The sequence below is a fragment of the Antechinus flavipes genome, chromosome 2 (assembly GCF_016432865.1).
Source record: "Antechinus flavipes isolate AdamAnt ecotype Samford, QLD, Australia chromosome 2, AdamAnt_v2, whole genome shotgun sequence".
In the NCBI taxonomy this organism is placed as follows: Eukaryota; Metazoa; Chordata; class Mammalia; order Dasyuromorphia; family Dasyuridae; genus Antechinus; species Antechinus flavipes.
Genome location: NC_067399.1, coordinates 557,261,005 through 557,273,232, shown reverse-complemented (window position 1 = coordinate 557,273,232; position 12,228 = coordinate 557,261,005).

Sequence of the window (12,228 nt, the reverse complement as noted above, 5' to 3'; positions counted from 1 at the left end):
TTCCTCAATTCATGGGTATATACTCATTTTCCAATACTTTGCTGCCACAGAAATAGATGCTACAAATATTTTTGCACATTTGGTTCCTTTTCCCTCTTTTATGATTTTTTTTAAAGATATAGACCCAGCAGAGAGACTGCTGGATCAAAGAGTATGCACAGTTTGATAGCCCTTTGGGAATAGTTTCAAATTGCTTTCCAGAGTGGTTGGGTAATTTCACAAGTCCACTAACAATGCATTAGTGTCCCAGTTTCCCCACATCCCTTCCAATGTTTATCATCATCTTTTCCTGTCATTTTAGCCAATCAGGTACTTCAGAATTGTTTAATCTGCATTTCTCTTATCAATAGTGATTTAGAGCATTTTTTCATATTCCTATGATGGTCTTAATTTCTTCATCTGAAAATTTTTGCTCATATTCTTTGACCATTTAGCCATGATAGACATCATGGCTAAATGTCTTTCAATAGAATTGTATATATGTTTATACCATTTATGGGAATCATTCTCTTAGAGAAAAATCTTTAAGATCATATTTTAATTTAATTAATTAATGGAGCAAATTGATTGTTTCTTTTTCTCTTCTTTTCTTGTCTTTTTTCTCTTTCCTTCTTTTCTTTTTCCTCTTCTTTTTTTCTTTTATTTGTATAATCAATAAAAATAAATATAGTAGGAATTTATTACTTTTATAAATTTCAATCAGTTGTGTGATTGAAAAGATGCAGTGTGTTGTAAAAATACTCTTCTGACTCTTTTGTTCTTACATTTTTATGAAGGATAAGTTAGGTGAAAAAACATTATTGAAGATCATTATCAAAATATTTTATAGAAATGAGAAAAAAGATACATGGATTGCTGATAAATTTTTAGTTATTTCTTTTCCTGTTCACAGGACCAAGGGGCTAAAATGATACTGAGGCCATTTAGTGCAACCTCTTCACTTTATAGCTATGAAAACTGAAATCAGAGAGGTGAAGTGATTTATTCCCATTCAAGTAGTGTACTAGAGGTTCAGATAGAGTGATGAATTTTGAGATGGGAAAAATCTAAATTCAAGTTCTGCCTCAGACACTTAATAGTTGTATGACTCTGGACAGACCACTTAATCGATTTCACTTTCTGTTTTGTTATCTGTAAAACAAGGATAGTGATAGTAGTAGTAGTAGTAGTAGTAGTAGTAGTAGTAGTAGTAGTAGTAGTAGCAGTAATAGCAGCAGCAGCAGCAGCAGCAGTAATAGTAGCAGCAACAGCAGCAGCAGTAATAGTAGCAGCAGTAGCAATAACAATAGTAGTAGCAGCAGCAACAGCAGCAGTAGCAGTAATAGTAGCAGCAGCAGCAGTAATAGTAGCAGCAACAGCAGCAGCAGTAATAGTAGCAGCAGTAGCAATAACAATAGCAGTAGCAGCAGCAGCAGCAGCAGTAGTATTAATAACCTCTCCATAGAATTGTTATGGAGACCAAGTGAAATGAGCTATTTTTTTTTTTGGGGGGGGGAGGTGTATAAAGTAAACAATACAACTTGAAACATTACATATCTTGATAAAGACGCAATTATGACATATAACTTCCCTGATAATAATATCATATGATATTTTTTATCCCTCTAAAATCTTATAACCTTATTGTCACCATGAAAATTAATCCTTGAGTGCCTTCAAATGGATCTAGAATGGATTTCTTCAATATGAGTTTGCTTAAGATTCTGCTGCTTTTCCCAATTCTATCTTTTAATGTTTTGTTCCTATTTCTTCAAACAGAATATTAGGCATTTAATACTATGTAAACAAAGTGTTAATTCTAATAATTGTCTTTATCAAATTAAAATGGCTTAAAGTTTGGTTCTTATGGCAGATTGTCTTATGCCTGAGAAACAACCTAGCTAACTCCACAGAAGCTCCTAAACAAAAAGTAGGCTTTCTGTGATGAAATGATGAACTTATTGATTATAGTGACCTATGGAATTGACAAAATACTACATGACTCTCATTACCATGTGGCTCTTTTCCACTTTCACAAAAACAGTTGTGGCAAAGAGATAGATAGAGACGAAGAATGAAGTTGTGGACTCTGTCCTAATATTGATTTAACAGCAGTACTCCCAAGCCTTCAATCCTGCTTTCTAGTCTGTCTATTGCAACTATTACAACTATATTCTAGGGAAATAACCTTTCTTAATATGTGACCTATCAGCTTCTTCTAAAAGTGCTGAAACTCTTAACTCATCAAACCTAGAAAAGAAAGCTATTCAATGAGTTCTCAAAACTATAAAGATAATTTAACATCGCACAACAATATAACTATCAATGAAAATTACATTAAAGAAGGTGAATTGGTGTGAGATTAAGATTCCATCTAAAATCTAGATAATGGCCAAAGATGGCAAAGGATGGATAGAATGGCAGAGAGCTTGTGGAAAGCTGTGGAATGTTAATACATTGTTGATAGAAACATGAATTAATCTAATCCTTTAAAGCAATTTAGAATTATTCAAAGAAAATGACTAAATTATCCATACTCTTTGACTCAGAGATTCTACTATTAGTAATATGCCCCTGGGGGGAGGGGAGGAATGTCAATGATAAAAATAAATTTGCTACATATTAAACTGTAGTACTTCCATAATCTTTTATTTTTTCTAAGATATATCAGAGTAAAAGAAAATAGACCTATACATTCTCATTGCTTTATTGTAAAAGTCCAAGATTGGGTCATAGTAGAAATAATGGGTCTTATTAAACATGAGGTACATGTAGCCACTTAACAATATGGCAGTTAGGTTTTCATTAATTCTAGTAGAAAAGCTGAATCGACTATTCAGAGGATTTGTTTGGCCTCTAAGAATTGAAATTGGGGTTTTAAGGAGTGTAGAAAAGTCATGACTTCATGAATCTTTACTTCTTTTATCAATTACACTATCAGCAATTAGATGAGGTTCTAATTATGGTTTCTTCAACTGCTGAAATAACCGATCTCTGTACCTACAATTTCCCTTGTTTCTATCTACCTTTAAGTATTGCTGCCAGAAAAATCTCCCTGATGTACAGCTTTAATCCTAATACCACCCCAGATCTCCTGACCAATGTCTAAAATTAGCTTCCTTCCGGTCCTGTCTTACATGATTGACCTTCTTGGAAGGCATAATTTTGCCAAACTATTCAATTCTTCCTTTCCTGAACTCTTGTACTTTTTCTATCTACTTTGTCCTCTATAACCGTAATGATTTTCCTTTTCTTATTGCTCTGTCCATAGAAAGCCTTCAAGTTCAAAATCCAATGTTCTCTTATCTATGAAAGTACTTAATATCTTCATATGGAAATTTCTACTTTTTTATCATAGCTATGCAAGTATCATTTTTTGGTATTATAATTATTCATTGGTCAGTGAAAGAATATTAAGTCTCTACTATGTGCCAGGTACTGTGCTTAGCAATTTGGATGCAAAGAAAGGCAAAATGGAGCCTTTCTTTGCATCCATCTGATCTCAAGGAGCTCATAATCTAATGAGAGAGAAAACATGCCAACAACTACATATAAATAAGATCTATTTAGGTTAAGTTAGAACTAGATAAGAGAGGGAAGAAACTGGAATTAAAGGAAATAAGGAAAGACTTTTATATACTTTATGGTATATGTACTTTAGCTGTTTTTTTTTAGAAAGCCAGGGAAGTCAGGGGGCAAAGTCAGGAGATGGAACGACTAATTTGAAAAATGTCAAAGAGCCCATTACCTACAGATTTCAGAATAAGGGGTAGGTATAGATTGTAAGGTGCAAAGTATAAGATATAAGGAGACCAGAAAATACTGGTGGGTAGAGGCAGGTTATGAGGGGCTTTGAATACCTAACATAGGATTTTATATTTGATACTAGAGATGATAGCAAACCATTGAAATTTAGTGTGTGTGTGTGTGTGTGTGTGTGTATAAAACATGTGCCTATATTCTATCCTATTTAGTCAGTTATTAACACCTAAGGAGAGGGACTGTCTTCTTTATATTTGTAGTGTCTGCATAGTGTTATATATAAATTAATCACTTGCTAAATATTGTTGAATTGAATAAACTAGATTACACATTTAAAGTCATATTTCAGTTTATAACTTATCCCTTTACTTCATACAACCAACTCTCTAAGTAAGTAAATTATGGATGATTTGAAATCTGCCTTAGTAGAAGGAGTTCCCACACCCAGAACTCCCAAACTTAGAGCACCTTTGGTTTTTGATAGGACAGTGACTAATTTGAAAAGTAACATAACATCTTTATGGGGGTACCTAGATAGCATAATGAATACAAGGTTAGACCTGGAGTCTGAGAGAGGAGTTCAAGTATAAAATTAGGCATTTATCAGCCATATGAATATAGATAATTCCTTTAATTATTATTTTCCTCAATGTACCCATCTATCAAATGATGAAATAATAGCACCTATCTCTCATACTTATTGTTAAAATAAAATGAAATAATGCTTTCAAAGTACTTTGCAAAACTTAAAGCATTTTATAAATGTTAACCATTCTCCTTATTTTTGTGGTTATTAGTATTATCTTGTTTTGTTTTTCAATTAACAGGCATTTATTTTTTCCTCTTCCAACCCTGCCCCTGATTCAAAGAAAAAACAAAACAAAACACTGATATATATGTATATATTTGTTTTGTTTAACTATAAATATATGTATATATATACACATATACATATGCATAATCAAACAAAACAAATTCTCACATTAACCATGTCCAAAAAATGTTTGTATCATTCTATGTCTTGAAACCCATCACTTCTCTATCGGGAGGTGAGTAGTATAGTTCACTATCAGTGCTTTGGAATCAGGGTTGGTCATGAGATAGATTTAAGTTCTTAAGCCTTTCAAATGTGTTTGTCTTGACATTGTTGTTAATGTATAAATTATTTTCTTAGTCTTTATGCTTAACTTGTAAAATAATTCTCTAAAGGGAAGAAAAGGCACCTTTAAAAGCGAAAATATTGCCCCAAATTTGATCAAATAAAATCGTGAAAGTATTGTATTGTAGTATCATAGGACAATTGTATTGTAGGTCAAGTGAAGACACAAAATTAATCCCCTTTCCCAAAAGGTAGATTCACCTTAGAAAAATGTAACAATGACAGTAAGTGTTTCTTTTAATTCAACAAAGGCAGGAAGTCAATTAGGGAATCAGTGGAACCCACTGATAAGCACAATGAAAAGTATGCACTGAGAGATGAAATGAATTAAATAGTGCCTTGGTGTCATTCTCAGTGACAGACTAAACTGAATGAACCATTAGTTTGACCCAATATGGTATTGCTTATGTTGAAAATTAGAAACCTAAATAGAAAAACATATATTTAATGAAAAGTCAGTCAATCTCATACATACATACATCAGACATAACCTAGAAGTTCAGTGCCTAATATGCTGAAAGACTAGGGTCTTTGGATAGTATAACTTTTGCAGTTATGTTCCTTCCATGGAATGGAATGCAACCACGGAATGGAAAAGAGAAAAATCCTCTTATATGTTAATACTGTAAGAAAATTGTCTATAGATAAGAATTCAATGAGCTATTTCACTAATTCTACAGTAGCAGTTAAGCAAGACAAAATACAATGCAGCTAGCAATTAGAGTATAATGCAACAAGCCTTTAATCAATGCCAGTGGTGAAAGTCAGTTAACTAACATTTATTAAGTGCTACTATGTTGTACTTAACACAGGCTTCAAGCTACATATTGGAGTTTTTGAGGGTCTCAGATGACATCTAATCCAATATTCCATATAATAAATCTCTATAAGCATCCTTAAAAAATAGTTATTACACCTCAACTCAAATGTTTTCGGTGATGGACTGATTAACTTCTTTATGAGGCATAATTGGTTCCAATTTCTCTGCAGTTTTCTACTTCTGTAATTCTTTTACTCTCTACCCATCTTTTCTTTTCCCGTTGTCATCTCCCAACTCCAGACCTTCATTACCACCTGCCCAGACCATTGTAAGAGCCAAGTAAGAGCCAACTAACAAAGATATGATCGTAAGATTGAGAGTTCAATTAGACCTTAAGGATTGAGTCCATCCTCAAATCTCTCTCTTCTCCATTCTGTCCTTCACATTGCTGCTGGAATAATTTTTCTTATGTACATATTGGGCCATCTTACTGTAGAGGGCCAGAACTCTGGAGAAGTATACTTGAAACAAGGATACTTACAACAAGGTGTTAACTCAGTGGAATTGACACGATGATTCTCTAGTTTACATATATTTAGTATTTAGTATGGTGATATAATGGTTCTCTAGTTCTCTAGCATACATATTCAGTATGCTGTAATGATGTAATTGTAATATGGTATTTAAGGGCTGAGAGGACTAGAAATAAGACATCCCATCTTTGACCATCATCCTGGTGGCTTTCCTGTCTCCTGCACTCCTCCACTAAGTTCAAGACTGAGTCAAACTGTGACAGACACAAAGTGTGAAGGAGACAGAATGTGAAGGAGACAATAAAGACTTTAGACTTTATCCTCATGGTGTCCATCCTCATGGTGACTATCCTGCTGAGACTAAGGCCTGTCCAGAAGACCTCCAGAAAGTAGCCTGAATATTACATTTTACTTTCTGCCCACAAAACTTAAAAACATTCTGATCATCTCTTGTGGTATTATTGTTGAGTCTTTTTAGTTGTGTCCAAATCTTCATGGGGTTTTCTTAGCCTCAATACTGGAATGATTTACTGGACGAAAAGTTCAGCTCATTTTACAGATGAGGAAACTGAGGCAGAGTTAAATGACTTGCCCAGGTTCATGAAGATAGTAAGTGTCTGAGGCTAGTTTGAACTCAGGAAGATGAATCTTTCTGCCTCCAGGCTCACTAACTGTGCAACCTTGATGCCTTCCCATTGTGTTCTAAATTAAATTTAAACTTCATTGATTGATATCCAATACTTTTCCAAACACTACTTTTCTAGACATATTTCATACTACCCCATTCACGTGGACTCATACATCACCTTAACAAACGCAGTGTTGTCCCACTTCCCATGTTTTTGCTTATCATAATACAGTCCTTCATGACTCTTACCCATTTGCCAATCTCTATGTGTTGCAATTCTACATATTCTTTAAAGTGCAATAAAAAACCTGTTTCAGGTGAAGTTTTCTCAGAGCTGCTCCTCTCAATGTACCCACTACATCTTCATCCATCTAAAGAATCAACAATTGCACTTAAAAAAGACCATAAACATCTCACTGTAGTACTTATCAGGTGTCATTGAAGCAACAGTGAATATAAGAAAAGGAATTCTTCTATAATCTGATAATGTGGGTTTGATTCTCAACTCCTCTACTTACTGGCTAATTTTTTTCTGGGGCAGTAGAATGAATATTGAATCTAAAATGAAGAATTCTGTGTTCATATTCCGGCTCTGTCACCTATTGCTTGTGTGACTTTAGACAAGTCCCTTACTCTGTGTGGACTTTTTTTCTCATCTGAAAAATGAGGGAATTGTAGTAGATGGCTTTCAAAGGTCTCTTTCAATTCTAAATCTATTATCTAATGATCCTTAGGTAAAGTCATGCCTTAATTTCCTCACCTATAAAATAAGGAACATGGATCACATAAATTCTAAGACTTCTTTCTTCTAAATTATTTGGATTTTGTATTATAATTATGAATGTGTTTAAGCCCCTGCTAGATTGTGAACTCCATGTGATCAGATAGCATACCTATTTAATCTCACTATCTCCTTCATTACCCTCTGTATATTGCAGGTATTTAATAAGTATTGGCTACATTCAAAATTTCTAGGTAAGACATTTTCAGATATTTATTGGGAAAACTTAATTGGTATTAAGGTTATTTAATGACATATAACAAAGTAAAAGTAGCAGAATGATTTTTCATTTTTTCTCCATTTTTGACTTTGTACCTCTAAGAAGCAATAGGATCAAATGGATAAAAAGTTAGCCTTCAAGCTAGAGAGCTCCCTTTTATGTTTTACTTCTGATTCACATTAGCTACATGATCTTGTGTAAGTCACTTCAATTCTTGACTGTTTAGGCAACTCTAAAACTGTAAGTTGCAAAGAAGTTGTTAATCTAGATTTCAAGAAAAAGAGATTCCTCTCTTTGGAGTTTTTACATAAACATATAAAATCACAGATTCTTTATTCTTATTTATCTCTGGAACCTAGCATAGTACCTTATATATTATAGGTCTTCAGTAAATAATTTTTGAATTGTGTAATTTTTTTTCACAGATTGTATAAAGTAGCATTAAAATGACAACAAATAGTATCATTAGAATAGAACTTCATAGATGTTAACTGCTGGTAATAGTTAACTAGTAGATAATGATTTGGATAATAAAACTTTAATAGAGAGATTTATAAAATGACAGTACAGCATTTATAACAATTCAGGTGTGCTTTCACTTTGATACTTTTTCCTGGTAATGATGAATTCTAGAAGATATGTTTTTGGGAAAGATAAAACATGGCCAAAGTCACTTTGTGTCATTGGCATCAAATGGTATTCATTTAGGGCCCTTGTAGAGTGATTCTCTATACTGAAACAACTAGTGTGTGGTTCTTGCCCTACAGAGCAGACAGTATCAAAAGCAATGACATTAATATAAACATGCATGCGATTTGATAAATGTAATAATGTTAAGTTGGAAAAGGAATTCTGTTATTCCTAGGGCTTACACAAATTAGAATAGAGAGCATGACCTTTGGATTTTTATGCCTAGGAATATGTTTTGGATACAACTTTGTCTAGGAAGTATAGTGATGTCCTTTTCTGTAATTTTTCCAAGACCACAATTATTGAGTCACAGGTTACTTTATTATGCCCTCCCAGTACCTAATGTGGGTCTCCAAAATACAAATAGGGTAGGTAAAAAGGCATAATAATTAGAGGAATTTTCTGAGCCTCATTTTTAGAGTGATCTGAAAGAATATTCAATTGAAATTGACAGCTTAGTATCTTTGACTGACTAAAGATGGAGTCATTAAAATGAGTCTTTCTTGAAGCCCTATCCATCAATCAACAAACATATATTAATGGCTGCTATGTGCCAAGTACTGTAATAACTTCTGAAGATTTGAAAATATGCAAAATATAGTTACTGACCTCAAGGAAATCATAATCTAACAGGAAAGACAAAAATACACACATATATACATACATATAAACATAAAAAATATAAATATATATAAGATAGATAGGAATTTTTTTTTTAAAGAGAAGGAAAGCACTAGAATTACAAAAAAAATTGGGAAAGTTTCCTATAAAAGATTGGACTTTTTGTTGGAACTTAAAGGAATTTAGGGAACTCAATAGACAGAAATAAGGAAAGAGAGCATCACAGATATTGAACACAGCAGAGAAAATACTAGGAGCTGATTAAAGAGTGGATGGCAGATGAGAAAAGATTGGAAAGGGAGGAGGAACCTAATTTATGAAGGACTTTGAATTATCAATCAACCAACATTCATTTATTAAGCATCTACTACATGTCAAACATCATGCTAAGTAATGGGGATACTATGAGGAAATGATTCTTGAATTCAAGGAATTTATGTTCTAATGGGGAGAAATGACACACACAGATAGATAGATAGATAGATAGATAGATAGATAGATATAAATATATACAAAATATATACAAGATGAATGGAAGGTGACCTGGGGATAAAGTGCATCAGCGCCTGGGATGGAGAGATCAAGAAAGGATTAATATAAAAGGTGGTACTTGAGTTGAGGAACAGTTTTGAGAGGCAAAGGTGAAAAAAGGAAGAACTTTGAAAGCATAGGAGCTAGGTATGGCAAGGACAAGAAGGCAGGATATTGATCGAAGTGTGTGTTGAATGGCAATTAGGTCATTTTTGCTAATAAGAATGAATACTTTGTTGTGAAAAATTTTAAATGGCATGAGAAGAAACTACTTTTTAATCCTAGAATCAGTAGGGTAGCACAAGAATTGATTGAGTGTGGGATTGGACTTACGGGATCAGATATGCTTTAGGAAAACTATTTTGGTGGCTGTGGAGAAAATGGATTAGAGAGGAAGAAGTGGGTATTAAGGAAACCAGATAAAAGGTTATCACAATAGTTCAGGAAAGAGCTGCTCAGGGAGTGAAGAGAGGACTTATGCAAGTGATGCAAAGATAGAAATAAAAGATTTGGCTACTTGGTATATATGTGGGGTGAGTGAGAATAAGGAAATAAGAATGACACAGAGGTAGAGAGATTGGGTAACTGGAAGTATAAAGGTTTCATAAAATTCCCACTAGTAATATGGAAATTCTGAAGAGTGGTGGGTTTGAGGTTGAGGATAATTTGTTCTATATAAACTAGGCTGGCTTTGAGATGCCTCGGTCATATTGGATCCAAGAGAATAGTAAGTATCAAAGGGGCAGAACTCATAAAAGTCAATTCAATTTAATCCAATGAGCACTTATGGACTTCCCTCTGTTTGCAATGCACAGGAATCTTACTTTGTATTTTCTGATCATAATTAAGCAACTTAGAGAAAAAAGAACTTGGCAGAAACAGTTAATGCTTGACTGACTTCCAAATCCATTTATAAAAGTTACTAAATAGTGGATGAACATGATAGAAAACATGGAGATTTATCAAACTTGGAAATGAACTTCAAAGTCCATGAAGTAAACCAAACAGTTATGTGATATCAGAAACCTCTCCAGATGTAGTATCCAAGCTCAGAACTTCAGTCAGCTGAAGCTCATGCTGCATAATTACTTGAGGGAGTTTGGTCAAAGGCCATCGAAGCCAGTAACAGCTGACACAGTAGACTTTATTGAATCAAGGTAACATGATACAACAGCTAATTGAACTTAGAGTTAGAAGACCTGGGTTTGTGAAGTAGTTAAGACAATTACTAAATATGTAATTGTGGTCAAGTCCTTAAAATTTTTCAGCTTCAATTTCCTCACCTGTTTAACAGGAATAACCATATATATAATTAGAATAATAACACCTCCCAGGGTATTTTTGTTTTAAGTGAAGGATTTTTAAAACCAGAAAGTACTATATAATATGAGGTGTTTATGTGATTATTAGTGGTTAAAACATCTCAAGGTGAAGGAATGTATAGTAGGCAGCATGATTTATTTTATTAAGTGCTAGTTTTGGAATCAGTTGAGAACTCTTATTGAATCCCCTTCTGACACCATCCACATTTGTAGCTCTGCTCAAGCTACTCCATGAATTTCAAGTCTCTGATCTCACATCACTGTTTGGTTTACTTCAAAGGTCTTGAGGTTCATTTTTAGTCTGATGAATCTCCATGCTTTCTATTCTGTTCATCATTACTGAATAATTTTTATAAATGGATTTGGAAGTCAGCCAAACATTAACTATTCAAAACTCTTTTTCTCCTAATGGGATTTTTATGTCATGCAAACAGAGGGCACTCAATAAATGCTTACTGGAATGAATTAGAAGTGACTTTTGTGAGCTCTATCCCTCAGAAGATTACCGAGTTTTAGTTTCTTCCACTGTAAAAGGAATGATAATAATAAAATATTATTTTCCTTACAGAGAGATATTGGGATTATAAAATATGTAGAAAATATTGTACAAATATACATTAATATAAAGATGTATATATGTATATTACATATTTATATGTTCCATATATTAGCATATTTTATATGTTGAGATATATATCTATAATCCACCTATTTATTTATCTACCTAACCATATATTAATCTACCTACATGCATACCCACATATACATATCTAAGATCTGCCTCAGAAACATGTATAATTTTAACCTCTCAGCTATCTGGACAACTCTCTAAGATTATAAATTACAAACAAGATGATCTGACTTGGTAATGGGAGACACTTCACTTACAAATTTCTTTAAAATAATGTCATCATAGATGCAGTCACTATCTATCTACGTATCTATACATCTGTTGATCTGTTGATCTATTCATGTATATAAATACACATATAGACTCACATATATTTATACATAGTTTCTCCAAATACTGTTCAACTTGGAAGTAACTTTGTTGTTCACTCTCTGATCCTGTCTGGATGGTATGTTGTCTATTGGATAATGTTAAATAATTTTTACTTTTCTATTTTTTAAATAAAACTTCCTTTGGGGACATTTTGGTTGGAGTATTTTCAAGTAAAGAAAGTGGCATCTATTTCTTGGATGTTCAATGGAGAGATTTTTCCTACTTCTCACTTAGTGACT